Source organism: Felis catus, chromosome E3, assembly GCF_018350175.1.
Source record: "Felis catus isolate Fca126 chromosome E3, F.catus_Fca126_mat1.0, whole genome shotgun sequence".
NCBI classification, from domain to species: Eukaryota; Metazoa; Chordata; class Mammalia; order Carnivora; family Felidae; genus Felis; species Felis catus.
The window spans coordinates 9,510,521-9,523,504 of NC_058383.1; the positions used below are offsets into that span (position 1 = coordinate 9,510,521).

General features: G+C 48.7%; 1 protein-coding gene across 1 annotated transcript in view; it reads right to left on the bottom strand.

Moving 5' to 3' along the window:
• Window positions 1–12,526, bottom strand: part of POR (cytochrome p450 oxidoreductase) — a 62,658-nt gene extending 50,132 nt beyond the window's left edge. Inside the window, exon 1 of the mRNA XM_045047792.1 lies at window positions 12,395–12,526. The gene's annotated coding sequence lies outside the window, so the exon portion shown is untranslated. The remainder of the gene's footprint in view (window positions 1–12,394) is intronic.
• Between the last annotated feature and the right edge of the window lie 458 nt (window positions 12,527–12,984).

Here is a 12,984-nt window from a genome sequence, read left to right on the forward strand (position 1 = left end):
CAAAAAGAATGAAATCTTGCCATTTGCAACTACGTGGATGGAACTGGAGGGTATTATGCTAAGTGAAATTAGTCAGAAAGACAAAAATCATATGACTTCACTCATATGAGGACTTTAAGAGGCAAAACAGATGAACATAAGGGAAGGGAAACAAAAATAATATAAAAACAGGGAGGGGGACAAAACAGAAGAGACTCATAAATATGGAGAACAAACTGAGGGTTACTGGAGGGGTTGTGGGAGGGGGGATGGGCTAAATGGGGAAGGGGCACTAAGGAATCTACTCCTGAAATCACTGTTGCACTGTATGCTAATTGGGATGTAAATTAAAAAAAAATAAAAGACATAAAAATAAATTAATTAAAAAAAAAAGAAAAAATCAAGTGTCATTCGAACACAGTCATGCTCATTCATACCCAGATGACCTACTACAGCTTGCTAAAACACCAGAGTCGGGGAGTTGTGATGGAGACCTTACAACCCACAAAGCCTAAAGTATTTCCTTTCTGGTCCCAAACTTTCAGGAAAAGTTTGCCAGCCTTCCATTAATAGTTAATGATATTGTACCAATGTTAATTTCTTATTCTCGGTAACTGTATTATAATTTCATAAGATGTTAGCGTCAGGGGAAGGTGGGTGAGAAATAAAAGGAATCTTGTTTTGTACTGTTTTTGTAACAGTGGGTGGGAAATAAAAAGTGTAAAAGAAATAATCCAGTGGCATCCTTATTCCAAAGTCTTCCCATCAGCTTCCCAACATCTTACACACTGTTTGCTGCCTCTTTTTGCTTCACTGTTCTCCCTACTAAGAATGTTCTTCCCTCTCTGTCTGCGGCTATCAAAGCTGTGTCTTCAAGGATGAACTCAAGCGCCACTTCCTCCATAAAATCTGCCCTCCTTCCTACCCATGCTCAGTGACGCCATGAAGCCACCTTGTAAGAGAGTTCCTTACTTCCACATCTACGTCTCCTACCTGGTCATGAACAACTTAGGGTCAAGAATTATGGCTTATTCATCTCTGTAGTCCTCCAGCCAAGTGCTGAATCAATGTCTGATGACCTGGATTCCTCATGAACCCCAAGAGACAAGGGCTGGTGCCCTTGGGTCTCAAAAAACAAATCGTCAGACTTGCAGGAGAGAGAAAGGCCCATGGAGTCCTACTGAGTGCCAAGTGCAGGGCCTGCGCACTAAGCAGGAGGCAGGCAATGGGAACTCGCACTGACTCAACACCTACTATGTGCCAAACACAAGGTCGGGCACTTCATAAGAGCTCTTCCTTTAAATTCTTATGATAAACCTGTTTCACCCATTTTACAGACACAGAGTCAAAGACCCAAGGGCCGAGCAAATTACTGGCGGTCCCCCAGCCAGCAATCCAGAGGGACAGTGAAGGACCTGAGACCTTCTCTGTCACTGCTTGTTACAACCCTTGCTATGCTACCCACAGACAAGAACCACGTTCTCCTAGACACTAGGAAAACAAAGTCCTTTGGGGCCGTGCTGTCACTTGGGGTACCAGGTTGCATGAGAGGCTCCTGAGGCTGACGGTTTCATGCTCCCTCTGACAGATGCTTCCAGGAGAGCTGCCGCGTACTTGGCCACAGCAAGCTGAGGGGACACACCTGGGTTATGAATGCCACTGCTTCACTGCATCTGCAGCGGCTTCCTGCTAGAGAAGATGTGCACCACATCACACAGCGCACCTGGACGAGGGAAATGAGGCCATTTCTCCAGGCCACCCTACTAGGAAAAGGTGTCCTCCCCTGACACCGACATACCCCCAGGCGGCTTAACGCCTAACGTTATGCAATGTCTAGTGGAAGCAAGCTAGGTGACCACTAGGTTCTTGGTCTCCATAAGGGGACTCAGTAGTTCAAGAGCTTTTTCCCTGTGACTCCACGACCTCGCCATATAAATTCCATGTTGCTATGGTGGGGAGAAGACTGTGCGAGGGGTCAGCCCCAGCTCTTAAATGCTTCCGGCTGGAAGTGACACACATCACCGGCTCTCAAGGGGGCTAAGAAACGTGGGGAAGCACAGAAATACACAGCGAGCAGTGAATGTGTGTGCCGCAGGTGTACGGAACCTGCTAGAGGGCACGGGCGGCCAGTGGCAGAGCCAGAGGGAGTCCAGCTACTCAAGGACTCATGGCCTCTTAATTTTAAAACGGAGCTCTCGGGGCGCCTGGGTGGCTCGGCTGGTTAAGCATCCGACTCTTGATTTCAGCTCAGGTCATGATCTTGCAGTTCGTGGGTTCGAGCCCTGCGCTGGGCTCTGCACTTACATCACAGAGCCTGCTTGGGCTTCTGTCTCTCCCTCTCTCTCTCTCTCAAAATAAATAAATATACTTTAAAAAATGGAGATCTAATTCACATATCATAAAATGCATCGTTTCAAAGTATGCAACTCAGTGGTTTTCAGAATATTCACCCACTGTGCGGTCACCGCTGCTGCTGAATTCACCAGCATTTCCATCACCCCCAAAAGAAGTCTTCTACCCATCAGTAGTCACTCCCCATTCCCGATTTGTCTTCCCCCCCTTTCTCTGGACATCAGGGAACTCTGGACAAACTTAAAGAGCCTCTAGCAGTCACACACACCATCCTTAATCCTGGGTCCCCCCACTGCCATCATTTTGTTTTCCTCATCTATTTATTTTTTTTTCCTAAACAAATACTGATTGCAAAAATTAACATGTATTAAGCACCTGTAAGATGACATTCTATTATTTCATTTCATCCTTACGATAACCCTCTGAGGCACAGGAGCAGTAGTTACCACACAGGCTAAAGTACCTCGTCCAAAGGCAGGGAAAGGATAAGTGGTAGGACCAGGATTCAAACCCAGACCAGCTGGCATCACAGCCACCCTCTCCATTTATTTGCCTTTCAAAACCTTCTCAGAGCAGGGCAGAGTTATTGATGCTTCCATCAATGCTTCACTGAATGAGAGTTCGTTGTGCAGTTAACATCCTGGCTATACTGACAGGTGAAAGCATTGCTCAAAACTCAACCATCCCTGAAGACACACAGAGGCTGGTGTCTGGCTGGAGCTACCTCGCATCTCTGTGCCCCTAGCGCTCAGGAGGCCTGGCATAACGTGAGGCTCAGAATACGCTGCTACATGACTGAAGCAACAGAATCTCCTGGGCCAGGCTCGCCACTCCACACCCGATGGCCCGGCCTGCTGGCCCTTCAGCCAGGAGCACTGGAACGGAATCAGGACTGCTTTCTGACAAATCTCAGCTCTGCCCATGGCCACTCAGGGGGCACGAAGCCAAGCCAGGCCTTTCAACTTCCACAGCAGCGTGGCAGGACACTGCACGTGGGAGGTGCCAAGCCCCTCAGGGCCTCCACTTTGGCCTGCCTGCCTCCTGCTTCTGGCAAAGGGACTCTCCAACACTCACTGTCCTGGATTCTACTGCTTTCCCCATGACGCCGAGCCTTCTCTTGCTCCCACCCCCCAAAGATCTGCCCTTGCAGGAGTATAACAGAGACTGAAGTTCTCTGCCTTTACCCAAGCGGGTCCCAGGAAGGGCTCCCTGTGGGCCATGCTCCTCTGTTCTATGGAAGGCTCCCTCTGCCCAGGCTTGAGCCGCCTTCATCCCGTCAGTCGTGTCCACACATGGGCGCAGTCCCAGCACCTCTAACAGGGCCTGGTACTCACAAGTGCTCTACCAACACCTGCTGGATACAGAACCTGCTCCGCTGCCTTATTCAGTGAGCCTCAGATGAAGGCCCAGGGAAAGGGCTTCTTGTATTAAACTGGCCCACTTCCTTTTTTCAGTAATGCTTGCTGTTCGTTCCCATCCTTCTCTGGCTTGCCTTCTAGGAAGTGCTGAGCTGAGTGTTTTTGTGCTTAACCCAATAGCTTCCCTTGACCACCTTTTGGTGCAATTACCTGCCTCCCAGTGTACTTCTCTCAATGACTAGACTCTCGGCTTTTAGTTGTCTCCTTGGTTTGGGGTTTGGCTGAGGAGAGGATTGGCCTTGGCACTCAACTAACTTAAAACCCAGCTGAGACATGAAAGAACATGGGCCTTGTAGGCAGACAGACCGTGGTTCAGATACGCCACCTACACACGGTGGGACCCTAGGCACTCTTGTCACTCAGCCTCAGTCCCCTCACTGACCATCCTCACAGTGTTAGGATGATTACATGAGATATAAAATACCCAGCACAGGATCTGACATGCAACAGACAATCAAAGGTTACACCATACTTGATCTTAGCCAAAAGGCTGAGAAGCAATCAAAGGTTACACTAGAACCCTCTTTTCACTTCAGGATTTTTTAAATAAACACATTTATTCATGTTTTTGACATGCAGATCAAATCCAGAAATATCTAGGAAGACCTAGAATATTACAGGGAAGGTACCCAAGTTCCTTCTCTTTTTCAATTATAAAATGATTAATTATTAAAAAAAATTTTTTTTAATGTTTATTTCTGAGACAGAGAGAGACAGAGCATGAGTGGGGTAGGGGCAGAGAGAGAGGGAGACACAGAATCCAAAGCAGGCTCCAGGCTCTGAGCTGTCAGCACAAAGCCCAATGCAGGGCCCGAACTCCCAAACCGCAAGATCACGACCTGAGCTGAAGTCAGTCACTCAACCGACTGAGCCACCCAGGTGCCCCTAAAATGATTAATCATTGAATTACTGAATAAACGACTAATTGCAGGAGGAACTTGAAACATTTAAATCTTCATACCTAGATGGGAAACTAAAATCCTCCAAAAGGTTCATATTGCATCTTAGAATAATCTCAAAAAATACAGATCAGACCCAACATTGGCATCTGGGCTCAATCAAAATGTAGGAGGAAGCTTAGCAGGAAAATAGGGAGAAAGGGGCCATAATCATTCATTCACCCATTCATTCCTCTTCAGTTGGTATTCAGCAAGAGTGCCTGCCTTACATGGCACTGTACCACGCACTGGCTGACTCTCATGCCAGTGATGGGGAGGTTCCCTGTTCTTACTGAATTCACGTTCTAGTCCAACCACACTGCCATTAGGGAGAGAGAGAGAAGTAGGCTCTCCTTTTATTACAAGCCACTTCCATATCCTTTACAGGGGTAAAAGGAAAAAAAAAGAGGAAAAAGGAAAAAACACCAAACAATTATATCAGTGAGAGCGACTATGAGTTTTTGAGCAAAGGGGGGGTGATAAAAGGGGGGCTCGGAGGGAGTGCCTGGGTGGCTCAGTCAGTTAAGCATCCGACTCTTGATTTCGGCTCCCGTCGTGATCTCACGGTTCTCGAGATCGAGCCCTGTGTCGGGCTCTGTAGTGACAGTGCGGAGCCTGCTTGGGGGGCTCTCCCTTTCTCTCTGCCCAGCTTGCACACATGCACTTTCTCTCTCTCAAAATAAACAAACAAATAAACAAACAAACAATTTCAAAAAAAAAAAAAAAAAAAAGCAGGGCTTGGAGATCAACCAGCATGGATAGATCTTGAGAAATGCTAAGGAGGAGTGGGAAGGAATTATGGATTCAGGGGGGCCAATTAGGGGCGACTGCAGCAGGAAATGAAGGAGTTGCGATAAGACCACAGCAGGGGAGAGAGACTCAAAGACTAAAAACAGACAGGACTGCATGGTGGTGGAAACCGAGAATGAAGAGGAAGGCAGAGGTCAACCTGTCTTTTGCCTTTAGAGCTTCAGGGACCAGGAACTGGGTGAGGTCACTAACAGGGAGAGAGACCTTGCTGGTGGGGTTTCAGGCAGGTGGAGCGAGCTTTTCCATCTCTGTTGCCATGCAACACGACGTTTTAGAGTTTGCACATCACATTACATAAAGGACGGCGCTCAACCTATCCACATGACACTGTGTGGTCTCTTAAACAATCACAAAGGTTCTGAACCCTTAACTGAAACCAACGATGCTCTTCACAAGACTACAAATCCCAGCCAGGAAACCTGCTGATGTTTGGAATGAGTCCCAACCCAAACCCCACCCACAGAAGCAGCTGAGCCCAATTGGCTAACACATTCCATCCCTGTTTGCAGTGTTGAAAACCGACCCCAAGTGACCTACAGATACAGTCAACGCCTCTGGATTCAGAGGTGAGCATAAGTTCATGTGTTCCAACACCGCCCTCAAACCTTTGTACAGACCCAGCCTACCCAATGCAGTGAGGTGGTATGCCAGTGAAGATCAAAGTATCACAAGGTCACAGTGCTGTAACGTGAGCACCAAAGGAACAGATCATACAGAAGGGAGGCAGGGGGTGGGAGGGCACCGGAAAAGGCACTGAAGATTAAATGAGGGGAGATTAAAAAAAAAAATGACTAAACATAGTTCATAAATTTCACCTAGAAGCAAATTATGTAAATCCCACATCAGAGGGCACCTCAGAGCCTGGAGCCTGCTTTGGATTCTGTGTCTCCCTCTCTCTCTGACCCTCCCCTGATCATTCTCTCTCTCTCTCTCTCTCTCTCTCTCTCTCTCTCAAAAACACATAAAGATGAAAGAATCCAATTCCCCGAGAAACAGTCCATGGCTGATGATACCACCATTTGGCCCATCATTATATTCTAGTTTAGCCTTGAAACGGATTAGTTTCGGGGCGCCTGGGTGGCTCAGTCGGTTAAGCGGCCAACTTCGGCTCAGGTCATGATCTCGCGGTCCGTGAGTTCGAGCCCCGCGTCGGGCTCTGTGCTGACAGCTCAGAGCCTGGAGCCTGTTTCAGATTCTGTGTCTCCCTCTGTCTCTGACCCTCCCCCGTTCATGCTCTCTCTCTGTCTCAAAAATAAATAAACGTTAAAAAAAAAAAAAGAAACTGATTAGTTTCTGGGAGGTGTGTGTCTAGTCCTCTGAGCCATGTGCAGGTGCTGTGCAAAGATCAGAATCCCTCCCCCTCCAGCACCCCAATCAAAGGAGATTTCCCCCCCTCCACAGTCACCTTTTTACAAGTGAAAGAAAGCCCCCACATCAGCAGTTTTCTCCACAAGACACCCACAAGGACCAGGTCCCCGAGATGCTTTGTTCACAATACACTCCAGTGTCAACCAAGTGGCCACACCAACCAGCATCAGGCATAACAGGCTGATGAATTTGGTGCCAGTGGACCCGACCCACAGGAGCCACCAGCCTTCTAAGAGCCACAGTCTGCCTCATGGGACTCCTCCACCACCTTCACACACACACACACACACACCCTGACAGGTACACGACTAATGTGAACACCTCACCCGGGGAGGGGGTAGGGAAAGGAATAACGCTTTCAGGATGTAAAAGACTAAAACAGTAGGGTACAGATTTAAGCGGAGTAAGATTCCCAAATGAGCAATTCACCCAGAAGGGAGGATATTGGCAGTGAGAGGGTCTGAAAACCCACTACAAGAATACGCTGCTCTGTCCTAGTCACATCATCCACCTAGTTCAAAGCCTTCCCATCACTTAGCATGGATCACAAGACTCCTTCAGATAAGCCCCAGATTGCTTCCAAGCCTCAGGCAACCTCTCCCTTACACCCCCTGGGGGAAGTGTGCCTTCATGGGTTCAGTGAAATCCCACCTACCCTCCAAGACCCAAATTAAATGTCACCTCTTGTGTGGAGCCTTGCATGACCCCTATATAAAAGCAGCTCACCCTGAGTGTTCCCCAGCACATGCTGGGCTCAGCACCAAGGATAAGCATCTCACACGCTCTATCTCCAGAACGAACTCAACACATTCTGCCGTAATTGCTTGCTTTATGTTTGCTCTCCTCCCTGACAGAATTCTCAAGCGCCTGCACCAGGCTCTAAACAGACTCTTAGAACCTGAGGGCCAAATACGTGTTTTTTAAGCATCATTTCACAGGGATGGAAACACTGCCAAGAATGGGGAGAATTAACCGCTGGAAAATAAACACCTTTTGAACTGTTCCAGGAGGCAGGTGGAGTGTGGATTCTTTCTCCCACTTCATGGCTGAACCAAATAAGGCTTGGAGCAAGCCAACACCTGTATAAGCTGGTATGCCACCTCTGACCCAGGAGCTTCTTTCTCCCACCTGCCAGGGGAGTCTAAATCTCTATTGAATGCCAGACAACAGAACTACACAGAAAAAGAAGCTTTGTTCTGTAGCCTATATGATGATGATGATGATAATAATGGACAGGCATTGTCTCTCTATATATAAGATACTCATTTCATTTATGTGAACATACAGTGAGATGTATTAAAACATACTGAGGGGCACCTGGCTGGCTCAGTAGAAAGGACATGTAACTCTTGATCTCAACGGGTGTGAGTTTCAGCCACGTCAGGGGTAGAATTTACTTAAAAAAAAAAAATATATATATATATATATATATATATTAATTAAAAAAGAAAAGACAGACATACTTACTGGTGTTTTGGTATTGGAAGTGGGGAGGAACAATCATATTATTGAACAACTACATGGATTATGTGATTTCCCTTCCACCCAAAAAAAAAAAAATCCTGTACAGTCAGAAAATGAGATAACACAGCACAAAAGGAGAGCGAAGGTTCTGGAGGCAGAGGGGCCCTGGTGAGGCCTCAGCTTCACCCTCAGCCTTGAGCAAATGACTGCATCTCTGAGATGGCCTCCCCCGCTGTGAGGTGGTCATGAAAACACTAGCCTTTTGGGGTCATCGGAAGAACTTAAAAATACACACAAGCACACACAATATTGGGTGTGTGCATGCACACACGTGTGCATACATAATACAAACTTAACACAGAGTCTGGCACAAATTCTCCTGAAATAAAAACACTCTTTGCCATTAGCATTGCATTGTCATGACTGACCTGAGAATTCTGAATTTAAAAATGCTGAGTCTCTGGAGCATAATAAGGTACTGTTTTTGGAGGGGAGTTTAATACCAATTGACATTTAAAGTCACACCATTTCTATAAACACACACACACACACACACTCCTTTGTATTATTTTTCTCGATAAAGAAAATGTCGCAGTGGAAGGCTATGAAGGACATTCACAGTCTATATTGCATATTTCTGTAATAGTCTTTTTTAAATAAAAAAAGCACTTCCTTTTTTGGTAAGCAGAAAAAATACATTTTTTATAAAAAGTCATTTCTCCATTTCACTTTTTTCTGATTTTCATTTTTAAGTGAATCTGCTATGTAATAAAAAGTTAAATCCCAAATTAGGTATCATTTGATAAACCATTATGTTGTTTGCCCCCCATAAGAGGTCAGACTCATGGGGGGTTTGTCTGTTTTGTCATAGCCAAACCTTCGATACCTAAGTAGTGCCTGGTATATGGTATTCAGTATCTGTTAAATAATACATTTAAAAGCTCATAAACATTGTTCCAGCTCTTCTAATTCTAAGGATTCATACTACAAAAATATTTGCCCAATGGCACAAAGATAAAGAACAAAGGCTGCCGCAGAATTCACAATAGCAAAAAGCTGCAAAAAATACATTTTTCCCAATAATTCTGGTTACTGGAATATTCTGTCATTTTAAAAAAGACTGAGGTAGATCTTTACAAAGTGATAGAGACATCATGGTAAGGAATAAAAAGCAAGCCTCAAAACAGTATGACTGTTTAACAGTATGACTCTGTATTTAAAATTTAAAATAATAAGGCGTTCCTGAGTGGCTCAGTCGGTTAAGTGTGTGACTTGGGCTCAGGTCATGATCTCACAGCTTGTGAGTTCGAGCCCCGTGTCAGGCTCTGTGCTGACAGCTCAGAGCCTGGAGCCTGCTTTGGATTCTGTGTCCCTCCCTCTCTCTGCCCCTCCCCCACTTGTGTTCTCTCTTTCTCTCAAAAATAAACAATCATTTAAAAAAATTTTTAAATAGTAAAAATAAATAGTAAAAGATTTCTGTCGTTTTAAGTAAAACAAAGTTAGATAATAAGTGTCTTTATATGTGAAGGAAAGTATCTGGGAACAGGTATTATACCACCAGTGGTGATTTTTTTGTCTCAGTGTAAGGCTATGAGGGATGTTCACTGGATACACTGTGTATTTCTATAATTTTAATAATGACCACTTAATAGTTTTGTAAACAGAAAAAAATACATTTTTATAAAAACAGTCATTTCTCCATCTCATTTTTTTCGATTTTAATTTTTTTTTAAGTTTATTTATTTATTTTGAGAGAAAGAGAGTGCAAGCATGACAGGGAAGGGGCAGAGGGGGAGGGGGTGGGAGAGAGAGAATCCTAAGCAGTCTCTGCGCTTGGGCTCAAACCCACAAACCGCAAGATCATGACCTGAGCCAAAATCCAGTCAGATGCATAACCAACTGAGCCACCCAGGCACCCCTCTGATTTTAATTTTCAAATGAATCCGACACAGAAGTTAAATCCCAAAGCATTAAATTGAGGGCCCACAGGCCCGATGTGGTTTGCCAAAAGGCACACAGTGCTAGTGCCATAGCTGGAAGGCACGTTCCGTGACCCCCAGCCCTGTGCTTTGCTCCTTCCTAAGGCACAAGGAAGCAGAGATGTTGCAGGGGCAGCTGGGATCTCTGGAACCACGGAAGGTCATACAGCTACAGAAGCTTCCATCAGGGGGAAAATTTTTTGTTTAAAAGCTAAACTCTTCTTAACCTGAAACGCTCCATAGGTTTAGCAAATAAATGTTCTAGATTTGCCAAGCAGTCCCGATTCCAAATACTCTCCTGAGCACAGGTGGACTTCTGTAACTCAGATCCTGACTTTCAAGGGGTTAAGGAAGAACCAACTCAGAGACACTGGCAGGTCCCAAAATGTTAGGCTTGTCAGGCAACCAACCAAACCCATGGCCTTTCACAAACTCATACCACCCAGAAGTATTCACCTGCCTTACTCACGTCGGCTGCAGTCAATGCTCTTCCCAGGTGCTGAGGCACATCCTTGGGGTTCTCTCGGTCTCAAACCTACTTGCTGTTTTCCCCCAAGTGCTAGCCACAAAGAATCTGGGACAGTCAAGACCCCTCTGCAGTTTTCAACACCCCAACACAACTGAAGGCTCATAATGTTCCATTCTCTGAAATGCAGCCCTGTTTTTTGGACACTCGAGACAATGATGAAGCTATCATCTGCCCGATGAAACAGTTTCTCATCTCAGCTGGTACACAAACCAGGAGAAACGCAAGGACTGTCCATTCTCTCAAAAAAGAAAAGAAGACCTCCGCAGAGGGCCACCGAGAAAAGAACGCGTTCCCTTCTGGGTTCACTGCTCTACCAACTAGGACTCACAACCACCCAAAGGGGAGCCATCGGCATAGGCAGAACTTGCGAGGAGTTGGAACCAACGTCTCCTCCCCAAACGAGAGGGCCCGAGGAGTAACAGCGCAGTAAGGACACTGGATCCCAGAGGGTTAGTTAACTGATCTGCTCACACGGAAGGCCACCGTTCTCAGTGGCACCCTCCAAGCCTTTTTTGATGCTCAGAACCTCAACACCTGTGTGGGTGGCAGACGGGGCTGTATCAGTAGCTGCACTCCCGAGGAGGCAACAAAGGCTCCAAGAAGTTAAGGGTCCTGCCAAGGTGCCAAGATTCAAATCCAGAACTGCCCACTCCAGCCCCATCTCCCTGGATGCTAGAGCTCTAGAATCGCAGCCCAGCCAAATTCAGAGGAAAGGCTGTGTTTTGTGGGTCTGAGAGAAGGGGCAGCCACCTTCACTGAAAGGGACCCAAACTCTTCCGTACTGGTCATCAGCTTACACAATGGGCTTGAGAAATGTAAGCAAAATGTCGAGGTCAAGTTCCCTGCAGCCCCCTCATCTCCCAGGAGACCTTGACCTCTTACCCAATTCCTCCCACGAGCTAAGGGGGTCACGACTAACCAGCAGACCCCGGCAACGATGTGTCGCAGCGGCCGCCAAGGCACCTGCCCTGGAGGGGGCATTGCCCCCCAGGGATGCCCTTGCCCGCACCCCGTGCGATTCTCAGGAGAGGCAGGGCTGGCAGGCTCCCCTGAGCCCTCGACTGAGTCCACCTGATGCTGTAGGGTCGGATTCGGGTTCCAGTCGCATTCACAGAGCATCTCCTACGTGAGTTACCGCAATAACTTGGCCTTCTCCTGAGGCCCATTGTACAGATGGGGAAACTGAGCCTCAGAGGGGAAAAGCGGCTTGGCCGAGGGTGGCGGAGCGGAGATTGCAGCTCAAGCCCTCTGACACCGAGGCTCGGCCCTCGGCGGAAGGGCCCGTCGGGCGCCCTCGGCCGTGAAAACCACGACCCTCAAGCCTCCGCGAGAGGTCAGCGCGAGGGGAAAGGCCGCCCCTGGAAGCGCCAGGGTGGGAGCCGCGCTTTCCGTGAGAGCGCCAGTTGAGACACGCAGCGACCCGGCCCGAGAGCCCGCCCCAGCGCCGAGGGCTCGGGCAGCTGAAGCGGCCGAAAGCGGTCGGGCCCAGGAGCGCCGACACCCAGAGCCCCGGCGCCCTGACCTCTCAACCCCACACCCACGAAAGCACGCACTCACCGCGGGCGGCCCGGCAACACTGTGGCCACCTGAGCAGGACGCAGGCCCGCACCACTGAGGCGCTACCACAGCCCGCGCCGGCCGCGGGGGTGGAGGCGTGGCCTTCGGGACTCCGCCCCGCCCCACCGAGCCGCGCGCGCGCTGTCAGAGCCGGGCTCCTCCGCCCACGCCCCCCCCCCCCCCCGCAAATCCGAGCTGTTGGTACGGTCCGGCCCGGCCGCGCCCCCTTAGCGGTCCCGCCCCGCCGCCGGGCCAGAGAGCCTGGCGCGGGGCTCTCCTGGCGGCGGGCGTCTCAGTGCTCGTTACGCTGCCGGTACCCGGGCGGGCTGCCCCGCTTCGTGGGTCACCGCGGGGCCGTGGCTGTGCGCCGAGATTGTCTGGCCTGCTGCTGCCGGCTGCCGCTTGCGTGTGTTCGCGCTTCCTCTCCTCCGCGGCCCAGTTCCCTAACCCAGTTCGCGGAGGGCCGGGACGGGCATGCGGGCCTGCTTGGGGTAGGGGACGGGAAGTGATCAGGCTGGGGGCGAGGACTGGACCGCGGAGGCGGAGACGGGGCAGAGGGCGCCTCTGGCTGGAAAGGTCCGGCTGCTTTG